The sequence below is a fragment of the Vulpes vulpes genome, chromosome 11, assembly GCF_048418805.1.
Source record: "Vulpes vulpes isolate BD-2025 chromosome 11, VulVul3, whole genome shotgun sequence".
Lineage (NCBI taxonomy): Eukaryota > Metazoa > Chordata > Mammalia > Carnivora > Canidae > Vulpes > Vulpes vulpes.
In genome coordinates this window covers 996,988-1,014,065 of record NC_132790.1, presented here as the reverse complement: position 1 = coordinate 1,014,065, position 17,078 = coordinate 996,988, and the positions used below count along the sequence as shown (strand labels likewise).

The 17,078-nt window shown below is 35.5% G+C and overlaps 1 protein-coding gene across 6 annotated transcripts in view; it reads left to right on the top strand.

Moving 5' to 3' along the window:
• The window catches only part of METTL15 (methyltransferase 15, mitochondrial 12S rRNA N4-cytidine), a 173,096-nt gene that overhangs the window by 140,255 nt on the left and 15,763 nt on the right, over positions 1-17,078 (top strand). The gene's annotated exons all lie outside the window — the stretch shown is intronic.

The following is a 17,078-nucleotide window of genomic DNA, read 5'->3' as shown; positions in this document are numbered from 1 at the left end:
CACAGATAAGGAAGGTTCTGCTTTTATAAAGTTGGTATTCAGTGAAATAACATCAGTGTAACTAAAAAATTGGTGTTCAGTCTTGGAGGTCATGAACAGTGAATTCCCTCCCATACCAAAATGCTCTAATAGCACCAACACTAAAGTACTCGGGTAAATTACAAAAACCCATCGCCTTCCCAATACTTTAGTTTATTCATCTTTAGGCTGAAATGATATGTTTCCTCCCTTATTCTTTAGAGACTCTGTGAAGAAAAGAAAACTAATAAAATATTTTTATTAATAAAATATTTTTATTAAGAATTTTTAATAATAGGAAATGATACATATAAAAATATCTTAAGCTCTCCAGGAAAAAGAAGATTTATACACTTAATTTTGTAGAAAACACCTGGCTATGGTCTAGATTTTATAGAATTAATGTGTATTTGAATTATGTAATCTTAAAAATGGCATTGGTTCTAGATGTGCCTTTGAATATTTTCTCAAAAGGCTATGCCTGTTTTATTCTATATTCCATTGCTCTTTCCATTCTCTGGATACATCAGGGAAATAGATTTTACCTCAAGTCCTGGTTCAACAGCTTGCTTTATATGTAAACTCAAACAGTTCTAGGCCTTATCTTTCTCTTCTTGAAATGGAAGTGAATAATATTTATGATGTAACCATTGTTACTTTGTCCATAAGCCTACTATGTTTTGTTTAAATTAATATATTGAAATTCACTTACAGTTTCCAAGCTCACACCAAAATCAAAGTATGCCAACCACTTTTTAGATCACTAGGATTTAGATTCAAATTCACAAAAATAGATAATCAATGCACTAATAATTAAGAAGTGACAGAAAGCTTACAATATCAATTTTTGAATATGAAAAAGGAGGGGGATAAGCTTCTTAGATATGTTTGATTCTTGTTGATTAAATATATAGACTTATTATTCCCTGACTGGAACTTTTATGTAACCTTTATTCTGACTCATGAACTGGGTACATGGCCAGAGCTTAATGAATGCTTGTTGAACAAATAAATCAATAAAAAGATGTGTACATTCCCAGCCAAAGTAAAATGAAAATTCAGGGGGAAAAAGTATAAGTTGATAGGTATTACTGAGAATCAATTGTACTCTGCCCTTCACCCTGAGGAAGTGGGAGACCCAGGCATCAAAGTATTCAGTATAAATTGAAACAGCTTGAGGAATAGGTTGAGACTCTTCAGGGCATAGAATAAAAAATTCTCAAGTTCTTTGTCTGGTTCTGCTATTTATTTGCTCTGTGAACTTGAGTAAGTCACTTATCTTCTCTGATCCTTAATTCCTCCCTGGAAAAGAAGAATAACGAATTCTTGCTATGACCAATAAATGAGATGGTACATAAGAAAGTTCTCTGTGAATTTTAAAGTGTAAATACAGCTGTAAGCATTTTCTTCTCTCTATCCAGACCTGGGGTGACCTGGGAGCAAACAGGTGCATTAGTCAGAACCATGACTGTGGTCTTATACCAACAAATACCTGTCCACAGCTGCAGATTTGGGATAGGCTAATTGCTTCATTCCAAGCTGTTCTTCCTTTATGGATTATGTGACTTTTAGAAAAAAGAAGAAGAATCCTCATCTGCTGCTTTGGTACATATAAGGTATATTTTCCACAGTAAGCTATCATAGCTTATGTATCAGCTTGTCTGAAATCCTCTTTTTCAAGGAAAGTTCTGTTAATCTGGAGAGAAATATTCAAAATACAAAACAAAGTGTAGCATTCGTTAAGAAATAGTCATTGCCATCAAATTTCAGTGGAACTGTTTGTGATGAAGTTAGTCAGACTAGTTTGCCATCCCTTTGTTTTAATAGCCCACATGTTGCTCCTTCCATCTTCCCCAAAAAGTGCTCTGTATACTAACATTGCCATGATTAAGAAATAAATGAGGATGTCAGAGAGTTCGATTGTCACTCTGGTGGAAAATGACATGGTCAAACTTACAGTCAAATTTGGACGGCTTGCCAGTGAGTCATGGTTGTCATTGTCACCGCCTATGATAATGCACTTACTGTGTCATTTAAATCTCTTGAGTTCAATCTGTTATACACTGTGTACATTAGTATGGTAACTTCATGCCAACTAAATTATCAAATGACATTTCATAAGTAAACTTATTTCTTATTTTAATAAGTAATCTTTCCAAGAGACATTCTGTGCAAGAAGCCCAACTCAGAAGAGAATGAAATGTGGAGAAAAAAAAAAGAGAGAAAGAAATAAAAAACCTGAAAATCTTCTTTCCTCCTAAAAGAATCTGGCATTTCTCAGTTTGAAGTATCAAGTGGGGACCAGGGATTGCTCTAATCTCAAGTGACTGAGGCCCATGCCTAATTTAATAATAATGATGATGATGATGATAATAATAATAAATGTTAGCTAACACTTACTGAGCAAATATGTGACTCTATTCCAAATTATTTTTATGTAGCTCAATCCTCACCAGTAATCCCCAAGTTGGTACTGTTTTTATCACAGCTTTACACGTGAGTAAACTGAAGCACAATCTAAGTAACTCATCTCTTGTCAACTGGGGCTGGAATTAGAAGCTGGTAATCTCACTCTAGACCCTGTGCTCTTACTTAGGACACTACCATAGATCCTTTTCTTATGATTAAGGTACAGTATGAACCGTTGCAAGAGAATGCTGACAGCTCGGTCTTCCAGGATCACGCAGGCTCATAGAGGAGACAGTCATAAAAGCAGCTCACTCTGTCACCTGTACAGGTAATACCTGTCACCTGTACAGGTAATAAATGCTGTATATAATAGAGTCATGAACAAAATGTTGATATAATAGAGTCATGAACAAAAAGGCATGAGAACTCAGAAAAAGGAGAAGTTGATTTTGATGTGGCGAGAGGGATTGAATTATTGTGGAGAAGGGGTTAGGTCGAAGTTACAGTAAGGAGACCGTTGAGTCTTTTAGGGGGAGAAGTGATAGCTATTTATAGAAAAGTCCCTGGCGCTCAGTAGATACTCATTAACTGCAGACGTGAAAAAAAAAAAAAAAACAAATAAATAAATGAAGAAGCAGGTAAGATTTCAGAAGGCTGAGGAGAGTAGAAGACAGGCAACTCAAGGTCCAATCCCAGGACCCAGTAGAATTCCAAATCCCTGGAATTTCTTCCCATTATCTTGGTATCCACTATCCTAATTGTGACCTTGCGTTGAGTCAGGTTTTTAGAACAATTATTTAGTATAATCACGTCCTCTGGATGCTACTGATGATGGCTGAAATTCAGACTGCTTCTATGGAACAAAAGAAGGGAAATGCATCCCTTTACTTCATTGCTCCATTTCTTGTTATTTTATATTTTGTGTACTTCTACAAGTGAAAATTTAAGTGATCTGCTGGCACTTCATGTTCTGCACATAGCAGTTTTCACATGGGTATTAATTTTGTAAAGATGTGTATAAATAGTCTGGCCTTCTTGCCTTTATCTTTATTGATTAAAAAAAGAAGAAGAAAGATTATTTGTTCCTATAACTAGTTATTCAGAAGTCTTAAGAATTTGGTACCAGATATTTACGAGACTTTCAATTTAAGAATTAAGATCAAGCAGGCTTCTATATTAATTGTGCTACCATCTTGTTTTTGAGATCATCATGTATCTCGTCTACATGAGAGGTATAATAACATGTCCTTACTTTACTCTTAAAGTACTGAAGGTTCAACAGTGTGTAAATGCTTTTCCTAAAAGGAGTTTTCAGACATCAGCTATCATATTTATACATTGGGAACGCTTTTTGAGGACAAGCATCTGCTTTCATTTTAAAGTTTAAATGTTTAAATCATCCCAAAAGAATGTCAAAGAAAGAGAACCCCAAATGTTAATAGGTTGATAAAGATCAAAGATTACATTTCTAGGGCTGGGAGGGGGAATAGTGGATGAAAGAGTAATTTTGATGCCCAAGCTTTAATCATAACTGAAAACTAACAAAAATACTTCCAAATTCTTTTCTCTCACATCTTTTGCTTTGTGTCAAAGTTGAGAAATTATGGAATACCTGGAAAAGATATTCCTTGGAATTTAAATATAAAAGGAATCTATATTTTTCATATCTTTTATATATAGAACTTTTTGTGTCTTTCATCATCTTTCTGTTTTTGGCAAGAATATAGCAGTTTTCTTTAAAAAAAAAAAAAGAGTATAGCAGTTTTGCCATTTCCCAAGCATTGTAATTTATCTGTTTATTTTTTATGTGACTGTGTATTGCCTTACATATTTTTAATTACTTGGAATCTCTTCTACCATATTATAAACCAGAAGACATACACTCTCCCCTTACATTAGCATATAACATACAGTAAGCAATAGGAAATACTCGCTGATATCCCATATTCTCGTAATGCATAGTTATTCATTTAATTACTTTCTTATCAGCTGGACTACTAACTCTGAGAGTAAGGATTAGATATATCTTTTTCATGGTTACATCCTCAAGACCTGATATAGCGTTTGACTTATAATAGATGTTTAATTACTATTTCTTGAATGAATAAATCAGTGTCTGTTTCTTTGTAGTTCTTGTGATGTTCAGAAAATGGATGGGACCAAAGACAGCTAATGAAGTCTTACAACCAACTAGTTTGTTCAGCAATAGGCACTTTTTATTGTTAGGTAGACTCAGACCTATAATAATAAGAGAGACTGTCATAATTTTCTTGACATTATAATGTCTTTTCTGTTCTCTAAAGGGTAAATCAGGTTCAATATGTCATACAATACTGGGTCAATCCTCTGTATTTTCAGTTTCCTCATTAGCAAAGCAGGGACTTTGGCTTAACGTCGAGATGAGACACATTTCAAATTTACATTACATGTTCATTTAATCATCAAGTATTTATTGTAAGTCCACTTTGTGGTGGGCATTAATGAAGCTAAATGATTGATAAAGACAAAGTTTTCATCTTCTAAGATTTAAAAAAATGATTTTCCCTATTTAGATAGTAGTCTTCATAGGTAGTTTGGATATATCAATATGTTTATTTTTTTTTCTTAGCATATGATTCCCACTCCCTTCTGAGATCAGTTTTCTTCTTACCCAAGTACATATTTTGATATTTTTCAGTGAAGATCTATGAATGATACAGTCTCATAACTTGTCTAAATGTATTTTTTGCCCTCACTTTTGAATAATAATTAGTTGAGTACAGAGTCAACAGGTTTATAATTTTCACTCGATACTTTGGAGGTAATATTTCATTATCTCTTGACATTTATTATGGTTGATGAAAAGTCTAATTGTCATTATTTTATGGTTGGTCTTTTTCTTTCTCTGGCTACCTTTAAAGATTTTCCTGTCATTGATGTTTAATTGTGATGAGCTTGGTTGTGACTTTGTTTTTATTGGTCATTAATGAAGCAGAATGAACTTCTTTAATATTTTTCCATTTCTGGATATATCAGACATTATTTCTTTCCATATTTATTTCCTCTACTTTCTTGACTCCTGAGCAGCAGTTTTTACTCACCATGTCTCTCATATTTCCCGTGTCTTTGTCTCTCTGTGTTGCAATCTAGGTAAAATCCTTTCCTGGTTCACCAAAGCTCTTTTAAAGAAATAGCTAATCTGCTGTTTAATCAATTTGTTGAATTTTTAAATTCACTAGTCGTTCCAAATTCTATTTTTTAAAAATACTCTTGTTCCTATTCTTTCATTATAGTCTCTATCAATTATTTTAAATGTTAATTTATTTTAAATATAGTAAATAACTTAGTTATTTCATATTTGTGCTCATTTGTTATCTCCAGTTCTTCCTTTTTATTTCATCTGCTGATTTTTTTTTAATTTTTATTTATTTATGATAGTCACAGGAGAGAGAGAAAGAGGCAGAGACACAGGCAGAGGGAGAAGCAGGCTCCATGCACCGGGAGCCCGATGTGGGATTCGATCCCGGGTCTCCAGGATCGCGCCCTGGGCCAAAGGCAGGCGCCAAACCGCTGCGCCACCCAGGGATCCCTTCATCTGCTGATTTTATACACAACCACACACACACCGAACACATATGCATAAATGTATATGGTATGAACATACCTTCAGTGGGTTTTGCATACAGACACATCCCCTTTAGGAACCCTGCTTACTTTGTTTATTTGTTGTGGTTAAACACTTGCTTCCTCCTTTTTCCCTCCCTCCTTTCCACCTGATTACCCACCTGCTATGCAAAAAGTAAGTTAGGCCATTGAAATTGTAGACATCAAAGAGGCATTTAGGCAGACTTACGTGATAAAGGGTTATTACAAGCTATATGTGATTATAAGAAGGAATCATTATAAAGCTATTCATGTTAATAAAGAGTTATCTGAGCTCACAGCGAGGGTTCTGAGTGACTGAAAGACAACTCAGAGGTTGTTCAGGATACTACACAATCTGGCAACTGAACTATCATGTTGCAGCCTCAATAGGAAATATCTTTGTCTCTCTGCTCTAGTAAATTATCATTATTTTGGCTTGGTTATTCTCTATGTCTGGCTTCTACGACTAACTTTTCTAGGATCAGTAGCTTCTGTTTACTCAGATCTTTTCTTTCTTGTTTTTAGTTTCTCCTGGCTTCTACTTATGTAATCTTTTGCTATGTGTTTTAGTTTCTTTTTTTTCCAGTTGTTTCTTTCTTCCCTCTTTTCTCACCAGCCCATTTTTCTTTCTCTTTGCCTAGGATCCAAGCTCCCTAAAGTAAAGGATTTAATTCCTGCAATAGTCATCCTTAGCTTTTCCTTATTTGGCAGTTTTACCCTGGTTCCATTTAAAATGGCTGCCATTGGATTTACGTGGTAATAGCACAATGACCAAAGCTCAAAGAACTACTTAGTACAATTCCAATCATGTAATTGATTTCTCCTCAGGATTGTAGTTATTTAAATAATGCTTTAAAGAAGGAGTTTTTCTGGAAATTGGCTGTGACTAGTGGGAAGTTTTTTTTTTAAATCCCTTTAAAATAATGCATCTATGTAAACAAAATGAACCATGTAATTTGTGTCTTTTTCAGTAATGTTTTGTTGAAAGAATTGTTGTATAACTGTTGTATAACAGTTCTTCTCATATGCTACCAAAGTGTGAAAAATTTATGGTTTCTCGAAATCTCCAGTGGCAGTCAAACCACTCTACCGTCCAAGGTTAATGCTCTTATTTTGAGATTCTCTCTTCTTATTCTCTCTCCCACCCACCCCACCAGATATAAGGCTTACACTGTAATGACTTCTCTTCTCTCTAGAGTGTCACTTTTAGCAGGTCATCTGATAAATAGGCAGACATAGTGCTGGCTCGGACCACATTTCCAAGATCTACTCCCACATTTCCAGTGGTCTGCAGGGCATCTCCCTGAATTTCTTGTCAATACCCCAATCTCAAAATCTGTAATGTGGCAAATTCATAATTTTCTCCACCAAAATCATCTTCACTTCCTGGGTTTGCTGTGCATATGGTACCTGGATACCATTCAATTGCTTCCAGTTGGCTGGCTGACCGTGCAAATCTAGCATCTGACTCACACCGCCACTGGTGACTAATAAGACTCTGTTTGACTGTTCTTGGTTCCCAGCTAGCCTGATTTCAAACACGTTCTATACCTACCTGAATATAACTAGCTCTAGTCCTGACCAGCTTCCTCTTTATCTCTTATCATGCAGTGCCCAATTCTGTTTTCTTGACTTTACTAACACAGGTATCTTTCACTTTGTATCTTTAACTCTTCCCATGGAATGCTGTCTTGCCTATTTTCTTGGAAATCTTGCAGCACCATTTCCTCTACTCCACCCAAGGTCCAGATTTTTATCACCACTCCTTAGCCAAATCCAATCTCTCTCAGTTTTAATTCTTACTCTGGTACTAATTGATTGTTACTCAAGACAAGTCACTTTTTCCTCTCTGGTCCCAATTTTACTTTCTTATAAAGGGTAAGTAGGTGAAATATCCAGTCTCTAATATTTTAGGAAATTAAAATAGGCATTTTCCTAGTCTCTGGCATGGAAAGTTCAGGGATAGCTTTGAATCATTTTCTGACACTCTTCCCACATCCCTACAGTTTTCCATTGATCACTTATTAAATTCTACCCAGATGTGGCTTTGATTCAGTTCTCTTTTCCACATCTACCACTGTTTTATTTCTTGTTTAGACGATTACAATAGTCTCCTTAAAGGTATCTGCTTTCACTCTCTCATTAAATCAACTTGTTACACATATTTAGGAGTATCTGTCCAGCCCACACTCTCTTCCCTTAGAATTGCCCAGAACCCTACCCATTTCTGATACTTGATAAAGAAAGAGGTTGGATCTAGGCAGCCACATTTATACCAGGTCACCCCAGAAGCAACTGATTAGGTCATACAAATTAGATACTTCTCTCAAAAATGTGCGCCACAAAACCCAGAAACTATAATTATATGGCATTTGGAATGTAGAATTGAGACCAGATTTGCCTCTCTATCAGTCCAGAGCAAAGTGAAAGTCACAGTTAAGAGAACTGGGAACCAAGAGCAGAGTGAAGGAAATAATTTGCAGAAAGAACAGATGTCCAGAAAATGGAGGAGATGTTCACACACACACACACACACACACACACATGAATGCACAAAAATGCACACACAAACAGGTGTGGAATGAGTGCTTGTCTGATAGTTTTCCAATTCCCTGAAAGTCTAATGTCTATATTTGACTATTTGTGATCCCTACATTTCCTTTATTTATTTATTTTTTTTATCTTCAGTCAATTTGAGTGGGCTTTGCTCCATTCCTTAACATCTAGCCAGGACCGAAAGACATTACAACTTTATTAATCATATAATTACCTTGTTCAAAAACTTTCGTTGGCTTTCTGTTGCTAATGCATTTGATCCCAGACTCCTAAGTCTGATGTATTTGGTTCCATTATCTGGCCTGAGCTATTGTTTCCACACTTAGCTTTTATCATCCTCCTATATGCTTACCTAATTGTCCTGTCCTTTTTCCCCAAACATGACTTGTACTTTCCTTCTCTTGTCTTTGATCATGCTGTATCCTCTACCTTGGACACAACAACAAGAAATTTAAAAACTGAAACAAAAAATTACCCTCCCATTTCCAGTTTGGAAACACCTCCACTCTTAAGGCCCAGCATAAATTCTGGGAGTGGATAATTTTTCATAATTGCATTCCTGATCTCCTGAGTAGGATATAGGCTTTGATTTAAACTATCATAGCATTTTGTCCAGCTTTAATCATCCTCATGGCAGTGTGGTAGAGAATATAGACTTTCGAATAAGACAGAACTGTATTCAAATCCTGGTTTTGTTACTTAGGGGCTGTGTGATTTGGGCAAATTATTTAATCTTTATGTGCCTCAGTGGAAAAAACAGACAGTAAGCAAATAATCACTCAAATAAATAGAGAATTATAAATTGTCTAAATGTTAAGGAAAAAAGTATAGAATAAATGAGAAAGTATAGTAGGGGGATATAGCCTGATTAAGGGCTTAAGGGAGGCCTCCCTGAATAAAAGGACTTTAAGAAAGACTTGGAAGAATAAGTAGCCAAAGGACAAGTCTAGGAGGAGAATTTTCAATACAAAGGAACCAAGCATAAACAGAAGTACTGGGGCCCTTCTCTGTCTTATTTCATCACTAATATTTTCTCTTCTCAAATATTACTTCACTCTTTCTCATTGTTTTTATTATTTCATGTTTCATGTCATGATTTGTGATGCTAGTAAGCTTAATTCTCATTGTTTTATTTCTATTATGTGACATTTTATAGCATAATCCTGATCATTACTAGCATCAATTTTGTGTATCCATTAAGCTATGCCATTTTGTAGTTGACTACTAACCTTTTCTTCTACAACACTGAAATATGAATAAACCAGGACAAGCACTGCTCTCTTAGTTCTAGCATCTCTTGATTATTTCCTTTTGATGACTTCACTTTTTATACTTTTCTTATCTTTCAGTAAATCTTTTAAAGATAGATAGATACATATATATGTATACATATATGACTTTTAAAATTTTACATATGTTACATATATGTATATATCCCAGTTACATGTTCATAAGAAGTCTAAGCTCTAGTGGGATATTGGATATCTAAATAACTAATTCTAAAATGAAGCAAAATATTTTGTCACTCCCTTTGTCTTTTCTAACCACCCACCCTTCCCATTGACTTTTATGATGACATAATCTCCCTTTATCTCCCTCCCACCTCTCTGATTATACTTTTTTTACTACTAATTCCTCTCGCTCTGCTTATGCCTTAAACGTTGTTATTTACTTGAGCTTCTCCCCTTGGTTCTTTTCCCACAGTACATTTGATGTTGGGCATCTATATCCATTTCCACAGATATGACATCCTCTGTATTCCCAACTGCAGCCCAAATCTTTCTACTGAATTCTAGGCCAATACTTGCCTGACTCTGAACACTTCAGTCTATTTATCCTACAAGTATATAAAGTTCAGTGTTCCAAATCTTACCTTGCTTACCTCTTTTTCTTCCAATGCACCTAAACACATTTACCCAAAAGCCCAAATCAAAACCTTCAAATCAACCTTGAGTTGAATTGAAAAGGTTTATCACTAGAACTTTTCACTTCTGTGTCCTAAATGTCTCTTACATCCTTCTGTTTCCCCTGCCCTGGGTTTCCACTGTCATTATTTTGTTGTAAACTTTTATCATTTTTGCCAGAATTACTACCTCAGTCTTCTAACTGGATTCTATTTTTTTGTCTGTCTCAACCTCCTCCACCTTGAACTCTACCCGAGTGATGGTGATTTGTGTTAAGGAGGGCACTTGTGATGAGCACTGGGTGTTATAGAATCAGTAAATTCTACTCCTGAAACCAATATTATACTATATGTTAACTAACTGGAACTTAAAGAAAAACTTGAAACAAAAATAAATAAGTGAAACAAATTATACCTACAAAGTTTTGTTTATAAAATAGAAATTTCATAATATCACACCTCATAAAATTCTTAATAGGTCTCCTATGATCTGTAGGACAAAAATCTAAACACGTTAACATGGAAAAAAAAGTCCTTCATGATCTGGCATCTGCATGTTTTTTTTTTTTTTTAACCAAATTTCTCCACTGCCCTCTCCACCACGGCACTCTGTGTCCACACCAAACTGCTCACCAGTCAGGTTCCCAGACTAACTTTCTGCTTTCTCACTTCCATTCTTTTGTATATGATCTTCCTCTGCAGGGTATGTCCTTTTTCATGTCTTCTCTTGCCCCCTACGTATCTCCCAAAATCCCTCTACTTTTAGGAATAGGCTTATGTATCATTACTTTGGATCCTTCCTGAACTTTCCTTTTCACCATCCTCCTGAAGTTGCTCACTTTTTCAATATACTTATATATCTGAAATATATCTGATGCTAATATATCTGAACATTTGCTTCATTACACTTTGTCTCCCTTAAATACTTTGTAAGCTCTTCAAGGATAGAGTGAACACATCTAATTTACCTGAATAGGGACACCTGGGTGGCTCAGTGGTTGAGGATCTTCCTTCAGCTCAGGCAGGTCATGATCCTGGGATCAAGTCCTGCATTGGGCCCCCCCTCATGGAGCCTGCTTCTCCCTCTGCCTGTGTCTCTGCCTCCGTGTGTGTGTCTCTCAAGAATAAATAAATAAAATCTTAGAAAAAAGGTAATTTACCTAAATAGCTTCAGCACCCACCTTTTAGGGAATATGTTGAAGCAGTCAACAAACTGATTAGAGAAATCAAAACTATTAAGTCACATAGATGTGAGTTGGCTGTGTCATATACCAGCTTTGTAAATTTGGGCGTTTATTACCTTCTCTGAATCTCTATTTCTTCATCTGTAACATATGGCTAATGATAATGACTTCAGAATATTCTTGTATTACTAAATCAAACAATGTATTTTAAATGTCCAATAGAGATCCACCTCTACTAGATATCTATTTTTTAACTTTTGTTGAATGAACACATAAAAATGAGTGCATGAGCAAGTGGATAATTAAGTGAGTGAATGCATTTGAATGAATAGAACAAATACTATAAAAATTTTTATAACGGATTCACCAGGAAAGACTTTCTGTATAAGCAGCTGTCTTACTCTTTAAAGGGATGGTTAAGATGTCATCAGGCAGCAATATAGCAGTCAAACCACTGGGAACCTGAACTTTGAGAATGTGAGAAAAGGCTAAGACTGGGGAAAGCATCCTTTTTTTGTTGAAAACATTATTCCATGCTGTCACTTTACCCTTCTACCTATTTTTTCTTCATCATCACATTAAAGTACTCTAAGGATGGGCTGGCTGCCAACTCATTCAAGGTACATCAGCATCTCATTAGCCAGGTGACAAGTTGGGCCTCACACAATAAGCTCTATGGATTTTAAAAAGAGAAAGTGGGTTGTTATTAATAATAACATAAATTATTGTTGTTGAGCTTTCTGTTGCCTAATTATTATTATTCAGTGAACTGTTTTAGACACAGCATACATTGCAATGATCTTGAAGGCACTACATTTTCTTCCTTAAAAAAAAGGATATTAACATTTATGTAAAATCCACTGGAAAGCATTATTTTAGAGTCCTGTGTGTTTCAGTTACCTATCTCAAAAATTGAAGCTGAGAAAGGTAATCTAGCAGGTAGCATTTTTATGTTGTTGATTTTATCTCTGTACTCTTTAGATAGAAATGGACTTTGATGACAGACGCCAATCAAGCCAAATACATGTTGTATTGCTATATTGCTTACCCATTTTTCTTTATTAGTCTTTGTTTTATTAATGCCTCATACCCCTTGCATCATTAGTCTGGGCTTATGCCTCTGCATTCTATTTTGTCACTGAGTAATGGAAAAAGACATTAATTTTGGAATTCTACAGTAACCAGGATTCAGAGTTTAGCCCTGCTGTTTATTAGCTGTGTGAACTTAGACAAGTTACATAACCATTCCAGTCTTCTCTAAGATAAGGATAATGGTTCCTAACTTATAAGATTATCATGTTGATTAGAAATTATGCTTTAAAACTACCTACCCTAATGGTAGGCATATGATAGCCACTTGCTAAAAGCTAGTCAGTACAAAGAATTTTCCTTAGCTCGTTGTTGATAGACTCGACTTCACAAATACATGTAAACATATGTTAAATTCATGATCATAGAAAAATACAAGATTTTCTCTATTTTAAAAACATTTTCATTTGTAAACCATATATACAACATGGTTAAGAAATTCAAGTGAAACTTTAAGAGCCTATAACACCACCCTACCACCAGAACATGATTATAATTTTATACATTTTATCTCTTTATCTTTATTTATTCTCACATTTTTCAGTTGAAATGATTGAATGTATAACATTTTGAAATTTTTTTTACTTGATATCATGCCACCCTTTATGGCACTAAAGTGTGGATCAGCAAGAAATATTCAAATTTATTTAATCATATCCTTATTGTTAGATATTTGGCTTAAATCTTAGTGAGGGTTATTATTAAAAACCATAAAATAAATTTTTGTGCATATTTAAGGGATTTTAGAGAGGAGAGGGGTACTTCTGTTCCAGTGTAAATCCCTTAGTGAGATTAATGACACATGTGTGACTTTAGCCTTGAAACATGTTTTTCTAAATTTTTTTTTTATTTATTATTTATGATGGTCACACAGAGAGAGAGAGAGAGAGGCAGAGACACAGGCAGAGGGAGAAGCAGGCTCCGTGCACCAGGAGCCCGATGTGGGATTCGATTGCGGGTCTCCAGGATCACGCCCTGGGCCAAAGGCAGGCGCCAAATTGCTGCGCCACCCAGGGATCCCCGAAACATTGTTTTTCAAAATGGATACACATCCTTCTAGAAACTAAGGTCTTCCCTGGACATCATTCAAAGCACTACTCCTAGACCAAATTAGTAGGATACAATAGGCAGAAAAATAAAAGATGGGAAAGTATGGTTCACTATTGAATTTGGATGTGGTAGAAAAAGAGATATTTATAATCTGTGACTTAAGTAAAATCCATATGCTATTGGCCCTTAGAGAAATTAATCATCTATTCTTCAATTCAGTTAGGTAGTCTGTTAGTCTTTCCAAAGCCCATTATGAGAAAAATGATGGTAATACACACTCCCTACTTGCTGAAAGTAACACACTGTCCCTGCCTTCTGGAAGCTTATGTTTCAGCGGAAGTGACAAATATCTTTTAAAGATCATTGTAACACAGTTGCAAAGTGTTCCCTTGCAGGTAAGGTATGCGACAGGAGGGCAGGCAACTTACCTGCAAGCCAAAGATCAATTATGAGTATGTGCTGACCTCACAAGAAAAAGGAGAGCATAGTTACATACCTTTCCTTGTTACTATCTCCCAACCCTGGGAAGTATAAATGGCCTAATTCTGAGAGCAGCACTGCACACCCTGCCGATTATTCCTAAAGGTTCAAATAAAATCTCTCTTTATGGATCTTAAATATACTAGAACCTCCTACTTAGACTCCACCTTTGTGTTCACAGCATTTGGCAAATAGGCCTCAATCCCTCCCTAAAGATTCAATCATTACATTTAATGTTGACCACCTAAATAGATAAAAGCAATCATGATTCACTTTGAGATATACCATCTATACTCAGCACTTTAAGACTTATGTACTATAAAATTATAGTATATTACATTACATTATGGATTATTATAGTATAATGTATTTTATTGAAAAGTAACACATGAAAAATATCAATCCATTCCTTTCTCAGCCATGTTTCTTATTTCATCTCAGCAGATATCGTTCCTCTTTACCATTTTTGCTCAAGCCTATAACTTGATTTTTCCCTATTGTAGGAGGATTTGTAAGCCTCCACCACCCATAGTGAGATCATGTTGTCATCAGACTTAACCTGGTAGGAGCTGGGGATTAGATGAGACGCTGAAGAAGTTTAAAAAGAACCTCACTGAGTAAAGCCAATTTTATCCAGAACCATTCAAGTTCACAGATTTTAATTAACAGTTTGAAATTTGTAATATTACTTGAATTTCAAATGGGTGAGAATTTAACACTGTATTATAGGAGCCCAGGCAAAAGGACACGAGTTGCGTCACAGAGACTTATTAAATGTGATGGAAATTCAGCAGACGAATGCCGGCAAACAGGTGCAAGAGCTGAATTAATTTTTAAACCCTACCACTCAGGGGGAATTGCAATGCATCACGTTGACAGCCACAGCACGTTGCTAATTTCATTCACAAGCTTAAAAATCTCAATACATTTGAACATGTGAATGTATTAAATTTTAAAAAGTGTAAGTAGCATAAGGGTATCCCAGAACTAAAAATGATAATTTCTCTCTGGGACTTCAAGTCATTTATCTAGCCAGAAGCATGGTGTTTTTTATGAATGAAATCTATCTTACCACTTCCCCATACAAATTGTGTTCTATTATTATATGTAGTGCAGACTGTTACTAAGCAAGGTTTTCTCTTACTTTTAATATGAAATCCCTTGTGAGTCAGCAGAAAACAGAATATTCACTGATAACAGTTTCCAACTTCTGCTGGGGGTTCTTAGTCCCTGCTTCTGATGATGCCAAGTGGTGGTATTCCCGGAGTTAAAGAAAAATATGACAAAATAAAACTAAATGAAGACAGAGACTTTTTTTTGCTGGTATCATTAAAGATGGTAAATTATAAGCTGAAAACTCAGCAGACTCTGTTTTCACCAGGAATTTACCTACTTTGATGTTCCTGATACAGTTAAGAATTCAGTAAAAACCCTGGATTATCTCCACATAAAACTGCATATATACACAAAGTCTTACAAAAGATTTCAGGGTGTTCGTGAATCTCCACACTTAGAATACTGGTTATGGTACATCTCTTATTTAGTGGATTTTTGCCTTTGCCACCTACTGTGCACCAGGCTATAGACCTGGGACTGAGGATGTAAAGGAAGATAATAAAATATCTTTGGATCTTTTACAGCCTAGTAGGATGGTAAAGGTTTGTTGAGATATGTATAAAAAGGTCATTGCAAAAGCTTCCTGGAGAAGATGCCACCTTTGTGAGCATTAGGGATGAATAGACATAAACTGTAGGAAGAGGGCGAAAGGCATTCGAGACTGCGAGGGAGAGCAAGGATCACTGCCCTGTCGTTGCTAAAATGGTGGATTTACAAGAAATGCATCATCTCAAATGTATAGAAAATCTTTCAGTCTTCTCTTACAATATTTCTCAAGAAGCTTTAAGGAAAAAATAAAAGGAGCAGGGTTTAATTATCCAAGATTTTAGCCATCAGAGCCCTTTTTTCTAATTATACGCAAGCTTGTCCCCTCATTTTGCTTAGCAAGAGAATATTAAGCACTTATTTTTGGAACATAAAAACAACTATAAAGGGCTCCTTTCCTAGCAGGTGAGTCAGGAAAAGCCCAGTGTGTACTGCATTGGATGAGTCTAGATTCTTAATCAAAAACATGTAATCAGTACTTGCCCAGAAGTCTTTTGATAATGACAGCAGTAGTAGCTGTTTCTTTTTTAAACCCACTATCAAGAAAGCTGATGAAAAAGACAAATTTACAGTCTAATAACCTGAGCTAACAATATGTTATTTTCAATAGAACGAAAAGGACAAAAGCCAAAGGTATTCATTACCGTTCCCAGGGTAAGAGACCAGGGCAGTTGCCGCCTTCACCAGATGTGCAGTCTTTAGGCCTAACAATGCACATCTCCCCAAGGGAAAAGTGGAGAGAAAGCCAAACTCTTGCAACTTGATGCAAAGTGATTTGGGTTCCATTACAACATCTCTCAGTAAAAGGCTATTCAGGCTTAGAGTAAAGATTCCACCCTCATTCTCTCCCAGAAAATGAGATTGTTATATAAAACACTAGACATGGAATCAGAGCTTCTGGAAATCATTCTGAGCCATGTGATTTCATCTTAACTTCCTTAAATTCTAATCAGGAAAAAGGAGATGAGATGGTTTGGTGAATGTGCCATCCTAAAATTGTTGCTTTGTTTTGAGCACACATAAAGACAAGAAAACTCAATAACATCCTCAGGAAACTGAAAAATAGACACACCTATATAATAAATTGAGTTAAAAAAAAAAAA